Source organism: Coregonus lavaretus, assembly GCF_964263955.1.
Source record: "Coregonus lavaretus genome assembly, contig: HAP1_SCAFFOLD_343, whole genome shotgun sequence".
NCBI classification, from domain to species: domain Eukaryota; kingdom Metazoa; phylum Chordata; class Actinopteri; order Salmoniformes; family Salmonidae; genus Coregonus; species Coregonus lavaretus.
In genome coordinates, this window is record NW_028157704.1 from 288,912 (window position 1) to 306,411 (window position 17,500).

General features: G+C 48.8%; 1 pseudogene across 1 annotated transcript in view; it reads right to left on the reverse strand.

Annotated features, from left to right (window-relative positions):
* LOC311125040 (xylosyltransferase 1-like) overlaps window positions 1-17,500 on the reverse strand; it is a 60,913-nt pseudogene that overhangs the window by 23,086 nt on the left and 20,327 nt on the right. The window contains exons 3-4 of the transcript in view: window positions 6,167-6,339; window positions 2,067-2,269 (exon numbers count right to left, since the gene is read on the reverse strand). The product of the transcript in view is annotated as a xylosyltransferase 1-like (transcript). The remainder of the gene's footprint in view (window positions 1-2,066; window positions 2,270-6,166; window positions 6,340-17,500) is intronic.

Here is a 17,500-nt window from a genome sequence, read left to right on the forward strand (position 1 = left end):
TACATACACTAAGTTGACTGTGCCTTTAAACAGCTTGGAAAATTCCAGAAAATGATGTCATGGCTTTAAAAGCTTATGATAGGCTAATTGACATCATTTGAGTCAATTGGAGGTGTACCTGTGGATGAATTTCAAGGCCTACCTTCAAACTCAGTGCCTCTTTGCTTGACATGGGAAAATCAAAAGAAATCAGCCAAGACCTCAGAAAAAAAATAGTAGACCTCCACAAGTCTAGTTCATCATTGGGAGCAATTTCCAAACGCCTGAAGGTACCACGTTCATCTGTACAAACAATAGTACGCAAGTATAAACACCATGGGACCACGCAGCCGTCATACCGCTCAGGAAGGAGACGCGTTCTGTCTCCTAGAGATGGACGTACTTTGGATGCAAAAAGTGCAAATCAATCCCAGAACAACAGCAAAGGACCTTGTGAAGATGCTGGAGGAAACAGGTACAAAAGTATCTATATCCACAGTAAAACGAGTCCTATATCGACATAACCTGAAAGGCCGCTCAGCAAGGAAGATGCCACTGCTCCAAAACCGCCATAAAAAAGCCAGACTACGGTTTGCAACTGCACATGGGGACAAAGATCGTACTTTTTGGAGAAATGTCCTCTGGTCTGATGAAACAAAGATAGAACTGTTTGGCCATAATGACCATCGTTATGTTTGAAGGAAAAAGGGGGTGGCTTGCAAGCCCGAAGAACACCATCCCAAAAATGAAGCACGGGGGTGGCAGCATCATGCTGTGGGAGTGCTTTGCTGCAGGAGGGACTGGTACACTTCACAAAATAGATGGCATCATGAGGAAGGACAATTATGTGGATATATTGAAGCAACATCTCAAGACATCAGTCAGGAAGTTAAAGCTTGGTCGCAAATGGGTCTTCCAAATGGACAATGACCCCAAGCATACTTCCAAAGTTGTGGCAAAATGGCTTAAGGACAACAAAGTCAAGGTATTGGAGTGGCCATCACAAAGCCCTGACCTCAATCCTATAGAACATTTGTGGGCAGAAATGAAAAAGCGTGTGCGAGCAAGGAGGCCTACAAACCTGACTCAGTTACACCAGCTCTGTCAGGAGGAATGGGCCAAAATTCAACCAACTTATTGTGGGAAGCTTGTGGAAGGCTACCCAAAACGTTTGACCCAAGTTAAACAATTTAAAGGCAATGCTACCAAATACTAATTGAGTGTATGTAAACTTCTGACCCACTGGGAATGTGATGAAAGAAATAAAAGCTGGAATAAATCATTCTCTCTACTATTATTCTGACATTTCACATTCTTAAAATAAACTGGTGATCCTAACTGACCTAAGACAGGGGATATTTAATAGGATTAAATGTCAGGAATTGTGAAAAACTGAGTTTAAATGTATTTGGCTAAGGTGTATGTAAAATTCAGACTTCAACTGTATATACAGTGTCTCTCTATGCTTCATCTCTCCTTCCTTTACACTCTGTCAATCCGATGGAGCAAGAAAACATGTACTATCCCTCTCCTCCTCCTCTCCTCCTCCTCTCCTCCGCCTCCTCTCCTCCTCCTCTCCTCCTCCTCCTCTCCCTCTCCTCCTCTTCTCCTCCCTCCTCTCCTCCTCTCCCCCTCCTCTCCTCCTCCCCTCCTCTCCTCTCCTCTCCTCTCCTCTCCTCTCCTCTCTTCTCCTCCTCTCTCCTCTCCTCCTCTCCTCCTCTCCTCCTCACCCTCATCGATAACACACACACACACACAAACGCAACACGCTGGGATCTGTGTCAACTCTGATGTAATCACTGGGTATTGACGTGGGCCTAATGACATGGCTGTGGAACGTGGGATGGATTTTGTCCGGCGGGCCGCAGGGCTCATAGGATTGGTTCACTTCAATAAGAGATCCAGTTGGAAGTAGAGAGGATTTAGTGACTCAGGACCTTTCGTTAGAACGACTACCACTATTATGTGGAATTCTGTGTGTGTGTGTGTGCCCTATTCTCTATACAGTGCACTACCTTTGACCAGAGCCATCAGGGTCCTATTCCCTATACAGTGTACTACTTTTGACCAGCGCCCTCCATGCCCACCTGATAGGGTAGTCGGCTGCGCTGAGGTTGATGAAGAAGTCCCAATTCCAGTCGGCCATCTTGAGAAGGTCGTCCATGCTACGCAGGTACATGGTGAGCAGGCTCGCCCCGCCCCAAATGGTGGACATCCTCCAGGAAGTAACACGCACGTTGGAGTACTTGCTCGCTAGCGCCCCCACCTGTCTGTGGAGGTAGTTGGAACGCTGGGGGAAGGGTAGAAAGGTGGTGGTTAAATTAATAGTGCTTTTACCTGGTCTACATGTGCAGTGCATTCGGGAAGTATTCAGACCCCTTCACTTTTCCCACATTTTGTTATGTTACAGCCTTATTCTAAAATGGATTATATCGTTTCCCCCCCCCCCCTCATCAATCTACACACAATACCCCATAATGACGAAGCAAAAACAGATTTTTAGATGTTTGCAAATGTATAAAAAAAATAAAAATAAACGGAAATATCACATTCACATTAGTATTCAGACCCTTTACTCAGTACTTTGTTGAAGCACCTTTGGCAGCAATTACAGCCTTGAGTCTTCTTGGGTATGACGCTACAAGCTTGGCACACCTGTATTTGGGGAATTCCTCCTATTCTTCTCTGCAGATCCTCTCAAGCTCTATCAGGTTGGATGGGGAGCGTCGCTGCACAGCTAATTTCAGGTCTCTCCAGAGATGTTAGATCGGGTTCAAGTCCGGGCTCTGGCTGGGCCACTCAAGGACATTCAGAGACTTGTCCTGAAGCCACTCCTGCGTTGTCTTGGCTGTGTGCTTAGGGTCATTGTCCTGTTGGAAGGTGAACCTTCACCCCAGTCTGAGGTCCTGAGCGCTCTGAAGTAGGTTTTCATCAAGGATCTCTCTGTACTTTGCGCTGTTCATCCTTCCCTCGATTCTGACTAGTCTCCCAGTCCCTGCCGCTGAAAAACATCCCCACAGCATGATGCTGCCACCACCATGCTTCACAGTGGGGATTGTGCCAGGTTTCCTCCAGACATGATGCTTGACATTCAGGCCAAAGAGTTCAATCTTGGTTTCATCAGACCAGAGATTCTTGTTTCTCATGGTCGGAGAGTCCTTTAGGTGCCTTTTGGCAAACTCCAAGCGGGCTGTCATGTGCCTTTTACTGAGGAGTGGCTTCCATCTGGCCACTCTATCATAAAGCCCTGATTGGTGGAGTACTGCAGAGATGGTTGTCCTTCTGGAAGGTTCTCCCATCTCCACAGAGGAACTGCCAGAGTGACCATCGGATTCTTGGTCACCTCCCTGACCAATGCCCTTCTCCCCCGATTGCTCAGTTTGGCCAGGCGGCCAGCTCTAGGAAGAGTCTTGGTGGTTCCAAACTTCTTCCATTTAAGAATGATGGAGGCCACTGTGTTCTTGGGGACCTTCAATGCTACATAATTGTTTTTGTACCCTTCCCCAGATCTGTGCCTCAACACAATCCTGTCTCGGAGCACTACGGACAATTCCTTCGAACTCATGGCTTGGGTTTTGATCTGACATGCACTGTCAATTATGGGACCTTATATAGACAGGTGTGTGCCTTTCCAAATCATGTCCAATCATTTGAATTTACCACAGGTGGACTTGTCATTATGGGGTATTGTATGTATATTGATGAGGAAAACAATTAATTTAATCAATTTTAGAATAAGGCTGTAACGTAACAAAATATGGAAAAAGTGAAGGGGTCTGAATACTTTCCGAATGCACTCTATATAACAGTAGTGTGAGGTGTGGTAGATGGTCTGTAGTGGTCTACATGTATATAACAGTAGTGTGAGGTATGGTAGATGGTCTTACCTGGTCTACATGTATATAACAGTAGTGTGAGGTATGGTAGATGGTCTGTAGTGGTCTACATGTATATAACAGTAGTGTGAGGTATGGTAGATGGTCTGTAGTGGTCTACATGTATATAACAGTAGTGTGAGGTATGGTAGATGGTCTGTAGTGGCCTACATGTATATAGTAGTAGTGTGAGGTATGGTAGATGGTCTGTAGTGGTCTACATGTATATAACAGTAGTGTGAGGTATGGTAGATGGTCTGTAGTGGTCTACATGTATATAACAGTAGTGTGAGGTATGGTAGATGGTCTGTAGTGGTCTACATGTATATAACAGTAGTGTGAGGTATGGTAGATGGTCTGTAGTGGTCTACATGTATATAACAGTAGTGTGAGGTATGGTAGATGGTCTGTAGTGGTCTACATGTATATAACAGTAGTGTGAGGTATGGTAGATGGTCTTACCTGGTCTACATGTATATAACAGTAGTGTGAGGTATGGTAGATGGTCTGTAGTGGTCTACATGTATATAACAGTAGTGTGAGGTATGGTAGATGGTCTGTAGTGGTCTACATGTATATAACAGTAGTGTGAGGTATGGTAGATGGTCTGTAGTGGTCTACATGTATATAACAGTAGTGTGAGGTATGGTAGATGGTCTGTAGTGGTCTACATGTATATAATAGTAGTGTGAGGTATGGTAGATGGTCTGTAGTGGTCTACATGTATATAACAGTAGTGTGAGGTATGGTAGATGGTCTGTAGTGGTCTACATGTATATAACAGTAGTGTGAGGTATGGTAGATGGTCTGTAGTGGTCTACATGTATATAATAGTAGTGTGAGGTATGGTAGATGGTCTGTAGTGGTCTACATGTATATAACAGTAGTGTGAGGTATGGTAGATGGTCTTACCTGGTCTACATGTATATAACAGTAGTGTGAGGTATGGTAGATGGTCTTACCTGGTCTACATGTATATAACAGTAGTGTGAGGTATGGTAGATGGTCTGTAGTGGTCTACATGTATATAATAGTAGTGTGAGGTATGGTAGATGGTCTGTAGTGGTCTACATGTATATAACAGTAGTGTGAGGTATGGTAGATGGTCTGTAGTGGTCTACATGTATATAGTAGTAGTGTGAGGTATGGTAGATGGTCTGTAGTGGTCTACATGTATTTAACAGTAGTGTGAGGTATGGTAGATGGTCTGTAGTGGTCTACATGTATATAACAGTAGTGTGAGGTATGGTAGATGGTCTGTAGTGGTCTACATGTATTTAACAGTAGTGTGAGGTATGGTAGATGGTCTGTAGTTGTCTACATGTATTTAACAGTAGTGTGAGGTATGGTAGATGGTCTGTAGTGGTCTACATGTATATAACAGTAGTGTGAGGTATGGTAGATGGTCTGTAGTGGTCTACATGTATTTAACAGTAGTGTGAGGTATGGTAGATGGTCTGTAGTGGCCTACATGTATATAGTAGTAGTGTGAGGTATGGTAGATGGTCTGTAGTGGTCTACATGTATATAACAGTAGTGTGAGGTATGGTAGATGGTCTGTAGTGGTCTACATGTATATAACAGTAGTGTGAGGTGTGGTAGATGGTCTGTAGTGGTCTACATGTATATAACAGTAGTGTGAGGTATGGTAGATGGTCTGTAGTGGTCTACATGTATATAACAGTAGTGTGAGGTATGGTAGATGGTCTGTAGTGGTCTACATGTATATAACAGTAGTGTGAGGTGTGGTAGATGGTCTGTAGTGGTCTACATGTATATAACAGTAGTGTGAGGTGTGGTAGATGGTCTGTAGTGGTCTACATGTATATAACAGTAGTGTGAGGTATGGTAGATGGTCTGTAGTGGTCTACATGTATATAACAGTAGTGTGAGGTATGGTAGATGGTCTGTAGTGGTCTACATGTATATAACAGTAGTGTGAGGTATGGTAGATGGTCTGTAGTGGTCTACATGTATATAGTAGTAGTGTGAGGTGTGGTAGATGGTCTTACCTGGTCTACGTGTATATAGTAGTAGTGTGAGGTGTGGTAGATGGTCTGTAGTGGTCTACGTGTATATAGTAGTAGTGTGAGGTGTGGTAGATGGTCTGTAGTGGTCTACATGTATATAACAGTAGTGTGAGGTATGGTAGATGGTCTGTAGTGGTCTACATGTATATAACAGTAGTGTGAGGTATGGTAGATGGTCTGTAGTGGTCTACGTGTATATAGTAGTAGTGTGAGGTGTGGTAGATGGTCTGTAGTGGTCTACGTGTATATAGTAGTAGTGTGAGGTGTGGTAGATGGTCTTACCTGGTCTACGTGTATATAGTAGTAGTGTGAGGTGTGGTAGATGGCCTTGAACAGGCGTTGGAACTGCCGAGAGGCTCTGCCATGGACCACCAAGACGAAGGCGATGCGAACAGGCACAGCAGGGGCAGTCTGCACCGAGCCCTCATCCCACAGCACGTTCACATTGGCCTTACCTGGACACAGTCACACACACACACACACACACACACACACACACACACACACACACACACACACACACACACACACACACGCGCGCGCAGCCAGGTAAGTACACACAGTGAGGGTGGGGAGAATAGAGGGGTAACTTTATTACTGAATAATTGCTGTGTGAAATAGTAGACCGTTTGGTGTGCAAAAAAAATAGAATGTTTTACAGAAAGTGTCATTTCTAATTGTGTATGCATTAAATGCCAGGATGTCATACTAATTTAGGCGTTTCATCTAGTGTGAATTCACTGCACAATATTGAGGAAGAGAATCGTCTTTCCAGACCCACGTGTGTTTGACAACAGCTGATGATCAGAATAAGGGATGGGCTGTACCAAAATGATCCAGTGGCAGGGGACAACGGAACAAACCAACTGGGCCATTAGATGATGCCTTCTCAGTATAGATGAGTAGTATGTTGATATTTGTCGCTTACTGCTTAATGTTTTTATTAAACTCTCACTCCTTTCCACTCTTCCTCCCTTTCTGTCGATTTTTTCCACCCTTCCAGTACTCCCCTCCAGTACTCTGCCCACACACACAAACGCGTGCACACCCACACTCTCCCTTTCCCTCTCTACCATTTGTGGTTGGTCTAAGGTCTACCCTGTGTGTGTATAAATATCCCTCTCTCCCAGCACACCACACATCCCTGTCTGGGCCCCTCTCTGAGGCACGCAGGCAAGGCCTTGCAGGGGAGCTACACTGGGCGTTGTGAAAACAGTAGGTACAAGTCTGAAGCTTATGCTCACCTGAACTAGAATACCTCAAAAACAAGAAACAAGATTCTCTGGTCTGATGAAACCAAGACTGAACTCTTTGGCCTGAATGCCAAGCGTCACGTCTGGAAGAAACCAGGCACCATCCCTGCGATGAAGCATGGTGGTGGCAGCATCATGCTGTGGGGATGTTGTTCAGCGGCAGGGACTGGGAGACTAGTCAGAATCGAGGGAAAGATTAACGGCGCAAAGTACAGAGAGATCCTTGATGAAAACCTGCTCCAGAGCGCTCAGGACCTCAGACTGGGGCGAAGGTTCACCTTCCAACAAGACAATGACCCTATGCACACAGCCAAGACAACGCAGGAGTGGCTTCAGGACAAGTCTCTGAATGTCCTTGAGTGGCCCAGCCAGAGTCCAGACTTGAACCCAATCAAACATCTCTGGAGAGACCTAAACATAGCTGTGCAGCGACACTCCCCATCCGACCTGACAGCGCTTGAGAGGATCTGCAGAGAATAATGGGAGAAATTCCCCAAATACAGGTGTGCCAAGCTTGTAGCGTCATACCCAAGAAGACTCAAGGCTGTAATCGCTGCCAAAGGTGCTTCAACAAAGTACGGAGTGAAGGGTCTGAATATTTATGTAAATGTGATATTTCCGTTTTTTATTTTTAATACATTTACAAATCTTTCTAAAAACCTTTTTTTGCTTTGTTATTATGGAGTATTGTGTGTAGATTGATAAGAAGAAAAAAAACAATTTAATCAATTTTAGAATAAGGCTGTAACGTAACAAAATGTGGAAAAAGTAAAGGAGTCTGAATACTTTCTGAATGCACTGTAAATTGACTTTTTTATGTACCAATAGTGTTTTCATCTTTAATCATCACTGCTCTCCACTTCCCACCACAAAATGAGAATGGCACTATGCAGGCACTCAACGAGCTGTCAAAGGGAAACCCAGTCATGAGTTGCCCAATGCCGCAAACCTCCCAGACTAGCTGAATGCCTTCTATGATCGCTTTGAGGCAACACTGAGCCAGGCATGAGAGCCCCTGCTGTCCCGGACAACTGTGTGATCTCACTCTCGCCGATGTGAGTAAGACTTTTAAACAGTTTAACACTCGCAAGGCTGCTGGGTCAGACGGAATATCAGGGCGTGTTCTCAGAGCGTACGTGTTTGCACAGCCATTTTCAACATGTCCTAGTGCTGGGCCAGACGGAATATCAGGGCGTGTTCTCAGAGCGTACGTGTTTGCACGGCCATTTTCAACATGTCCTAGTGCTGGGCCAGACGGAATATCAGGGCGTGTTCTCAGAGCGTACGTGTTTGCACGGCCATTTTCAACATGTCCTAGTGCCAGTCTGTAATCCCAACGTGTTTCAAGCAGACCAACATTGTCCCTGTTCCTAAGAACTCAAAGGTAACCTGCCTTAATGACTATCGTCCCGTAGCACACCCTGGACCCACTCCGATTCGCACACCGCCCCAACAGATCCACAGATGACGCAATCTCTATTGCACTCTACACTGCTCTTTCCCACCAAGACAAGGGTAATACCTATGTGAGAATGCTTTTCATTGACTAAAGCTTAGCGTTCAACCCCATAGTCCCCTCGAAGCTCATCACCAAGCTCGGGACCCTGGGACTGAACACCTCCCTCTGAAACTGTGTCCTGGAGTTTCTGACGAGCCGCCCACCCAGGTGGCGAGGGTAGGTAACAACACATCTGCCACGCTGACCCTCAACATGTGAGCCCCTCAGGGGTTGTGTGCTTAGTCCCCTCCTGTACTCCCTCTTCACCCACGACTGTGTGGTAACGCACGACTCCAACACCATTATCAAGTTTTGCTGACGACACGACGGTGGTGGGCCTGATCACCGACGACGATGAGACAGCCTATAGGGAGGAGGTCAGTGAGGTCAGCCTATAGGGAGGAGGTCAGTGAGGTCAGCCTATAGGGAGGAGGTCAGTGAGGTCAGCCTATAGGGAGGAGGTCAGTGAGGTCAGCCTATAGGGAGGAGGTCAGTGAGGTCAGCCTATAGGGAGGAGGTCAATGAGGTCAGCCTATAGGGAGGAGGTCAGTGAGGTCAGCCTATAGGGAGGAGGTCAGTAAGGTCAGCCTATAGGGAGGAGGTTAGTGAGGTCAAACTATAGGGAGGAGGTCAGTGAGGTCAGCCTATAGGGGGGAGGTCAGTGAGGTCAGCCTATAGGATGTCAGAGACCTGGAGCTGATCTAAAGGATATGGACGTGCGAGCTCCGCCCTCATCCACATCAATGGGGCGGGTCGAGAGCTTCAAGTTCCTCTGTGTCCACATCCCGAAGGACTTAACATGGTTCTCTCACACCAGCACAGTCGTGAAGAAGGCACGACAATGCCTCTTCCTCCTCAGGAGGTTGAAAAGATTTGGCATGGGGCCCTCAAATCCTCAAAAAGTTCTACAGCTGCACCATTGAGAGCATCTTGACTGGCTGCATCACTGCTTGGTATGGCAACAGCACCACCCTCGATCGCGAGGCGCTACAGAGGGTGGTGCGGACGGCCCAGTACAACACTGGGGCCGAGCTCCATGCCATCCAGGAGCTCTATATCAGGCGGTGTCAGAGGAAGGCCCGGAAATGTTTCAAAAACACCAGCCACCCAAACCATAGATAGTTTACTCTTCTACAGCACAGCAAGCGGTACCGGAGTGCCAAGTCTGGGACCTAAAGGATCCTGAACAGCTTCTACCCCCAAGCCATAGCACTGCTGAACATGTAATCAAATGGCTTCCTGGACTATTTGCATTGACCTTTTTTTGCACTGACTCTGTGCACACTCGCTGGACTCTAATCACACACTCACACATACTTACACTGACACTCCAACACACACATACACACACTACATACAGTGGGGGAAAAAAGTATTTAGTCAGCCACCAATTGTGCAAGTTCTCCCACTTAAAAAGATGAGAGAGGCCTGTAATTTTCATCATATGTACACGTCAACTATGACAGACAAATTGAGATTTTTTTTTTCTCCAGAAAATCACATTGTAGGATTTTTAATGAATTTATTTGCAAATTATGGTGGAAAATAAGTATTTGGTCACCTACAAACAAGCAAGATTTCTGTCTCTCACAGACCTGTAACTTCTTCTTTAAGAGGCTCCTCTGTCCTCCACTCGTTACCTGTATTAATGGCACCTGTTTGAACTTGTTATCAGTATAAAAGACACCTGTCCACAACCTCAAACAGTCACACTCCAAACTCCACTATGGCCAAGACCAAAGAGCTGTCAAAGGACACCAGAAACAAAATTGTAGACCTGCACCAGGCTGGGAAGACTGAATCTGCAATAGGTAAGCAGCTTGGTTTGAAGAAATCAACTGTGGGAGTGTTACGATCGTTCAATAAAGTGACGGACCAAGGCGCAGCGTGGTAAGCGTACATTTTATTTAATTAACGTACTTAACACACACGAACAAAAACAACAAACCAAACGATACGTGAAGTCCTAGGTTAACACCAAAACAAACCATACGGAACAAGATCCCACAATGACTAGTGCCAAACATGCTGCCTAAGTATGGTCCCCAATCAGAGACAACGAGAAACAGCTGCCTCTGATTGGGAACCACCCTGGCCAACATAGATCTACACGATCTAGATCAACAACATAGAAAATACAACATAGATACTACACACCCTGGCTCAACATTTAAGAGTCCCCAGAGCCAGGGCGTGACAGTACCCCCCCCCCCCCAAAGGCGCGGACTGCGACCGTGCCACACAAACACAAGAGGGTAGGGGCTGGACTGGACACCGGTGGAGCGGATTGCTCAGGCTCCGGAGTGGAGCAGCTGACCGGTGCCGGACCAGGCACCGGTGGAACAGGCACGGGCCGTGCCGGACTGGACACACGCACCACTGGCTTGGTGCGGGGAGAGGGACGGGCCGGACCGGGCTGACGACGCGCACCACTGGCCTGGTGCGGGGAGCAGGAACGGGCCGGACCGGGCTGACGACGCGCACCACTGGCTTGGTGCGGGGAGCAGGAACGGGCCGGACCGGGCTGGCGACGCGCACCACCGGCTTGGTGCGGGGAGCAGGAACGGGCCGGACCGGGCTGACGACGCGCACCACTGGCTTAGTGCGAGGGACAGGAACAGGTCGGACCGGGCTGGCGACGCACACCACTGGCTTGGTGCGGGGAGCAGGAACGGACCGGACCGGGCTGGCGACGCGCACCACTGGCTTGGTGCGAGGGACAGGAACAGGCCGGACCGGGCCGACGACGCGCACCCCTGGCTTGGTGCGGGGAGAAGGAACAGGCCGGACCGGGCTGACGACGCGCACCACTATCTTGGTGCGGGGAGCAGGAACAGGCCGGACCGGGCTGACGACGCGCACCACTGTCTTGGTGCGGGGAGCAGGAACAGGCCGGACCGGGCTGGGAACACACACCACTGGCTTGGTGCGGGGAGCACTCGCTTGGTGCGAGGGACAGGAACAGGCCGGACCGGGCCGACAACGCGCACCCCTGGCTTGGTGCGGGGAGCAGGACAAGGCCGGACCGGGCTGACGACGAGCACCACTAGCTTGGTGCGGGGAGCAGGAACAGGCCGGACCGGGCTGACGACGCGCACCACTGGCTTGGTGCGGGGAGCAGGAACAGGCCGGACCGGGCTGGGAACACACACCACTGGCCTTGTGCGGGAAGCAGGAATGGGTCGAGCCGTACTGGGAACACGCACCACTGGCTTAGTGCGGGGATCAGGAACGGGCCGGACCGGACTGGTGACACACACCACTTGCTTGGTGCGAGGAGCGGGACTGGGTTTCCTTATAAACCTCCGCTCCCTCTGCTGCCTAACCAGCTCCTCTCGCCGTGCCTCTACACTCTCCTTCTCCCTTAACACCTCCTGTAGCTCCTCCCTCTGACCAATTAACTCCTGCTCCCTCTGGACCAATAGCCCCCGTAACCTGGTGGCCTCCACTCCTAGTCTGCAGATACGCCCTGTCGCTGCCTCCTGCTGCCCCGTCGTCCATGCCGTGTGCCCCCCCCAAACATTTTCTTGGGGTTGCCTCTCGGGTGTACGTCGTCGGCACGGTTGGCGCCGTTTCTCCTCTCCTGCCTGGGCATTTTCATTCATCGCCCTCCGGTAACGGACGGCCTCCTCCTCCGTGATTCTCCCCCAACCGAGGAGGACATCTACTAACGTAACCTCCGGCGTTTGCTCCTGGACACGCTGCTTGGTCCTCTTTTGGTGGGATCTTCTGTCACGATCGTTCAAGGAAGTGACGGACCAAGGCGCAGCGTGGTAAGCGTACATTTTATTTAATTAACGTACTTAACACACACGAACAAAAACAACAAACCAAACGATACGTGAAGTCCTAGGTTAACACCAAAACAAACCATACGGAACAAGATCCCACAATGACTAGTGCAAACATGCTGCCTAAGTATGGTCCCCAATCAGAGACAACGACAAACAGCTGCCTCTGATTGGGAACCACCCTGGCCAACATAGATCTACACGATCTAGAAAGCACAACATAGAAAATACAACATAGACACTACACACCTTGGCTCAACATTTAAGAGTCCCCAGAGCCAGGGCGTGACAGGGAGCAATTATTAGGAAATGGAAGACATACAAGACCACTGATAATCTCCCTCGATCTGGGGCTCCACGCAAGATCTCACCCCGTGGGGTCAAAATGATCACAAGAACGGTGAGCAAAAATCCCAGAACCACACGGGGGGACCTAGTGAATGACCTGCAGAGAGCTGGGACCAAAGTAACAAAGCCTACCATCAGTAACACACTACGCCGCCAGGGACTCAAATCCTGCAGCGCAAGACGTGTCCCCCTGCTTAAGCCAGTACATGTCCAGGCCCGTCTGAAGTTTGCTAGAGTGAATTTGGATGATCCAGAAGAGGATTGGGAGAATGTCATATGGTCAGATGAAACCAAAATATAACTTTTTGGTAAAAACTCAACTCGTCGTGTTTGGAGGACAAAGAATGCTGAGTTGCATCCAAAGAACACTTTTTTCTTTTCTACTGTGAAGCATGGGGGTAGAAACATCATGCTTTGGGGCTGTTTTTCTGCAAAGAGACCAGGACGACTGATCCGTGTAAAGGAAAGAATGAATGGGGCCATGTATCGTGAGATTTTGAGTGAAAACCTCCTTCCATCAGCAAGGGCATTGAAGATGAAATGTGGCTGGGTCTTTCAGCATGACAATGATCCCAAACACACCGCCCAGGCAACGAAGGAGTGCCTTCGTAAGAACCATTTCAAGGTCCTGGAGTGGCCTAGCTAGTCTCCAGATCTCAACCCCATACAAAATCTTTGGAGGGAGTTGAAAGTCCGTGTTGCCCAGCGACAGCCCCAAAACATCACTGCTCTAGAGGAGATCTGCATGGAGGAATGGGCCAAAATACCAGCAACAGTGTGTGAAAACCTTGTGAAGACTTACAGAAAATGTTTGACCTGTGTCATTGCCAACAAAGGGTATATAACAAAGTATTGAGAAACTTTTGTTATTGACCAAATACTTATTTTCCACCATCATTGCAGCAAATAAATTCATAAAAAATCCTACAATGTGATTTTTGGGATTTTTTTTTCTCATTTTGTCTGTCATAGTTGACGTGTACCTATGATGAAAATTACAGGCCTCTCTCATCTTTTTAAGTGGGAGAACTTGCACAATTGGTGGCTGACTAAATACTTTTTTTCCCCACTGTACACTCACACACACATACACACACTTTCACACACTTGCTGCTACTCTGTTTGTTATCTATCCTGATTGCCTAGTCACTTTTACCCCTACCTACATTTACATACAGTATTACCTCTGCACATTACAATCCTTGTTTATAGCCTCGTTATTGTTATTTATTGTGTTACTATTTTCTATTTTTATTAGCTAATTTTCTTACTTTTTAACATTGTTCGGAAAGGGCTCGTAAGTAAGCGTTTCCCAGTAAAGTCTACACCTGTTGTATTCGGCGCATATCACAAATACAATATTAATTTAGGTTTTTACCTTCCTGCTACACTGGACACTTAACTTTAGCCCTAGGACAACCCAGCCAACCAGCCAGCCAGCCAGCACCAACCAGCCAGCCAGCCAGCCAGCCAGCCAGCCAGCACCAGCCAGCCAGCACCAGCCAGCACCTACCAGCCAGCACCAGCCAGGCAGCCAGCCAGCCAGCCAGCCAGCCAGCCAGCACCAGCCAGCCAGCACCAGCCAGCCAGCACCAGCCAGCCAGCACCAGCCAGGCAGCACCAGCCAGGCAGCCAGCCAGGCAGCCAGCACCAGCCAGCCAGCACCAGCCAGCCAGCACCAGCCAGCCAGCACCAGCCAGCCAGCACCAGCCAGGCAGCACCAGCCAGGCAGCCAGCCAGGCAGCACCAGCCAGGCAGCACCAGCAAGCCAGCACCAGCCAGGCAGCACCAGCCAGGCAGCACCAGCCAGCCAGCACCAGCCAGGCAGCACCAGCCAGCCAGCACCAGCCAGGCAGCCAGCCAGGCAGCACCAGCCAGCCAGCACCAGCCAGCCAGCACCAGCCAGCCAGCACCAGCCAGGCAGCACCAGCCAGGCAGCCAGCCAGGCAGCACCAGCCAGGCAGCACCAGCAAGCCAGCACCAGCCAGGCAGCACCAGCCAGCCAGCACCAGCCAGCCAGCACCAGCCAGGCAGCACCAGCCAGCCAGCACCAGCCAGCCAGCACCAGCCAGCCAGCACCAGCCAGGCAGCACCAGCCAGGCAGCCAGCCAGGCAGCACCAGCCAGGCAGCACCAGCCAGCCAGCACCAGCCAGGCAGCACAAGCCAGCCAGCACCAGCCAGGCAGCACCAGCCAGCCAGCACCAGCCAGCACCAGCCAGGCAGCACCAGCCAGGCAGCACCAGCCAGCACCAGCCAGCTAGCACCAGCCAGCACCAGCCAAGCAGCACCAGCCAGGCAGCACCAGCCAGGCAGCCAGCCAGGCAGCCAGCACCAGCCAGCCAGCACCAGCCAGGCAGCCAGCCAGGCAGCCAGCCAGCCAGCACCAGCCAGGCAGCACCAGCCAGCACCAGCCAGGCAGCACCAGCCAGCCAGCCAGCCACCACCATTCAGTCATTCTAAAGCTATAGATATCCCCTCCCTTACTGCATCATCAAAGAAACGTATAATCATATAAATTAAATGTAGAATCTAAACCTTAAACTTTCTGGGCGGTTGGATGGCAGAGTCTATCTTTAGTCAAGCTCTGCCCTCCCCCCCCACCACACACACACACACACACACACACACACACACACACACACACACACACACACACACACACACACACACACACACACACACACACACACACACACACAGGCTTTACTCAGCACTTCTCTATCTAACTCCTGTACTAACTAGTGTGTAATTACACTGGCTTGGCGTGGGCACTGCCCTATGGTAAGTAGAGTAGTATACGCTGCAGTCCAAACAGCACCCTATTCCCTATATAGTGCACTACGTTTGACCAGAGCACCCTAATCCCTATATCGTAAAAAAAAAATCAAAAGTAGTGTTGTATATAGTGAATAGGGTGCTGTTTGGGACACAAGCGTAGAGCAGTGAATGGGGTGGAATGTTCCCTAAATAGATCAGGCACTGGCAAGGCAGCCTCGACGGGGGAGTTCTAGCCGGAACCCTCGGGAAAGCCCTGACTTTTGTCTCCGTGGTGACAAGAACTCTTTCTGCCTCTGTCATCAGTCTCTCTCTCTAACTCACTTTCTCTCCCTTCCTTATGACCTGCCTTTCTCCCTCTCATCAATCCTTCCTCTCTTCCCTCTGGGGATGGCGAGGTGACAAGGAGAGGAGACAAGGAGAGGAGACATGGAGAGGATACAAGGAGAGGATACAAGGAGAGGAGACAAGGAGAGGAGACAAGGAGAGGAGACAAGGAGAAAATAAAAGGATATGAGACAAGGAGAGGAGACAAGGAGAGGAGACAAGGAGAAAATAAAATGATATGAGACAAGGAGAGGAGACAAGGAGAGGAGACAAGGATAGGAGACAAGGATATTATACAAGGAGAGGAGACAAGGAGAGGTGACAAGGTGATGAGACAAGGAGAGGTGACAAGGAGATGAGACAAGGAGAGGAGACAAGGGGTGGAGACAAGGAGAGTGGACATGGAGAGAAGACAAGGAGAGAAGACAAGGAGAGGAGACAAGGAGAGTGGACAAGGGGAGGAGACAAAAGGTAGTGGAATGGAGTAATGTCTTAGAGTGGGGTGGGAAGAATGCAATACACTCCCTTGTATGTGGTACAAATCACTTTATTTTGGGAGCACCTCCTCTAAGAATATGAATTAGGCTGTTTGAGAAGGTTTGAATCGTAAGAAACCTGCCTACATATTGTTGGAAGTACAATAGCCCAACATAGCTACTGTGGTAGGTCAAAGCTGTGTGCTGGAAAACCTTGGTAGTGCATGGGTCAAGTACGCATTCTGAATTTCCTTTCTTTTTCGGCTTCAGACCAATGCCTACTTCTCACTTAAAACAGTTTTTTTTGTTTTCAATATAGATACACTGAGTGTACAAAACATTAGGAACACCTTCATAATATTGAGTTACACCCCCTTTTGCCCTCAGAACAGCCTCAATCCGTCAGGGCATGGACTCTACAAGGTGTTGAAAGAGTTCCACAGGGATGCTGGTCCATGTCGACTCCAATGCTTCCCACAGTAGTGTCAAGTTGGCTGGATGCCCTTTGGGTGGTGGACCATTCTTTAAACACACGGGAAACTGTTGAGCATTAAAAACCCAGCAGCGTTGCAGTTCTTGACACAAACCGGTGTGCCTGGCACCTACTACCATACCCCATTCAAAGGCACTTAAATATTTTGTCTTGCCCATTCACCCTCTGAATGGCACACATACACAATCCATGTCTCAATTGTCTCAAGGCTTAAAAATCCTTCTTTAACTTGTCTCCTCCCCTTAATCTACACTGATTGAAGTGGATTTCAATAAGGGATCATAGCTTTCACCTGGATTCACCTGTTCAGTCTATGTCATGGAAAGAGCAGGTGTTCCTAATGTTATGAACAATCAGTGTATCTCCCCTCTGTAAATTGTATATTCCCACTGCAATCAGCCTCTACTCCAGAGATGTATGTTTTATGTTCACTGCTCTGCTATTGTATATTCTGTATGATGTCTGTGTTCTGTTTGTATACTGTCTATTACTGGTAGACCCTTCTCACGGAGGCAGCCCCTTCTCACTGAGGCAACCCCTTCTCACTGAGGCAGCTCCTTCTCCCTGAGGCAGCCCCCTTCTTACTGAGGCAGCCCCTTCTTACTGAGGCAGCCCCCTTCTTACTGAGGCAGCCCCTTCTTACTGAGGCAGCCC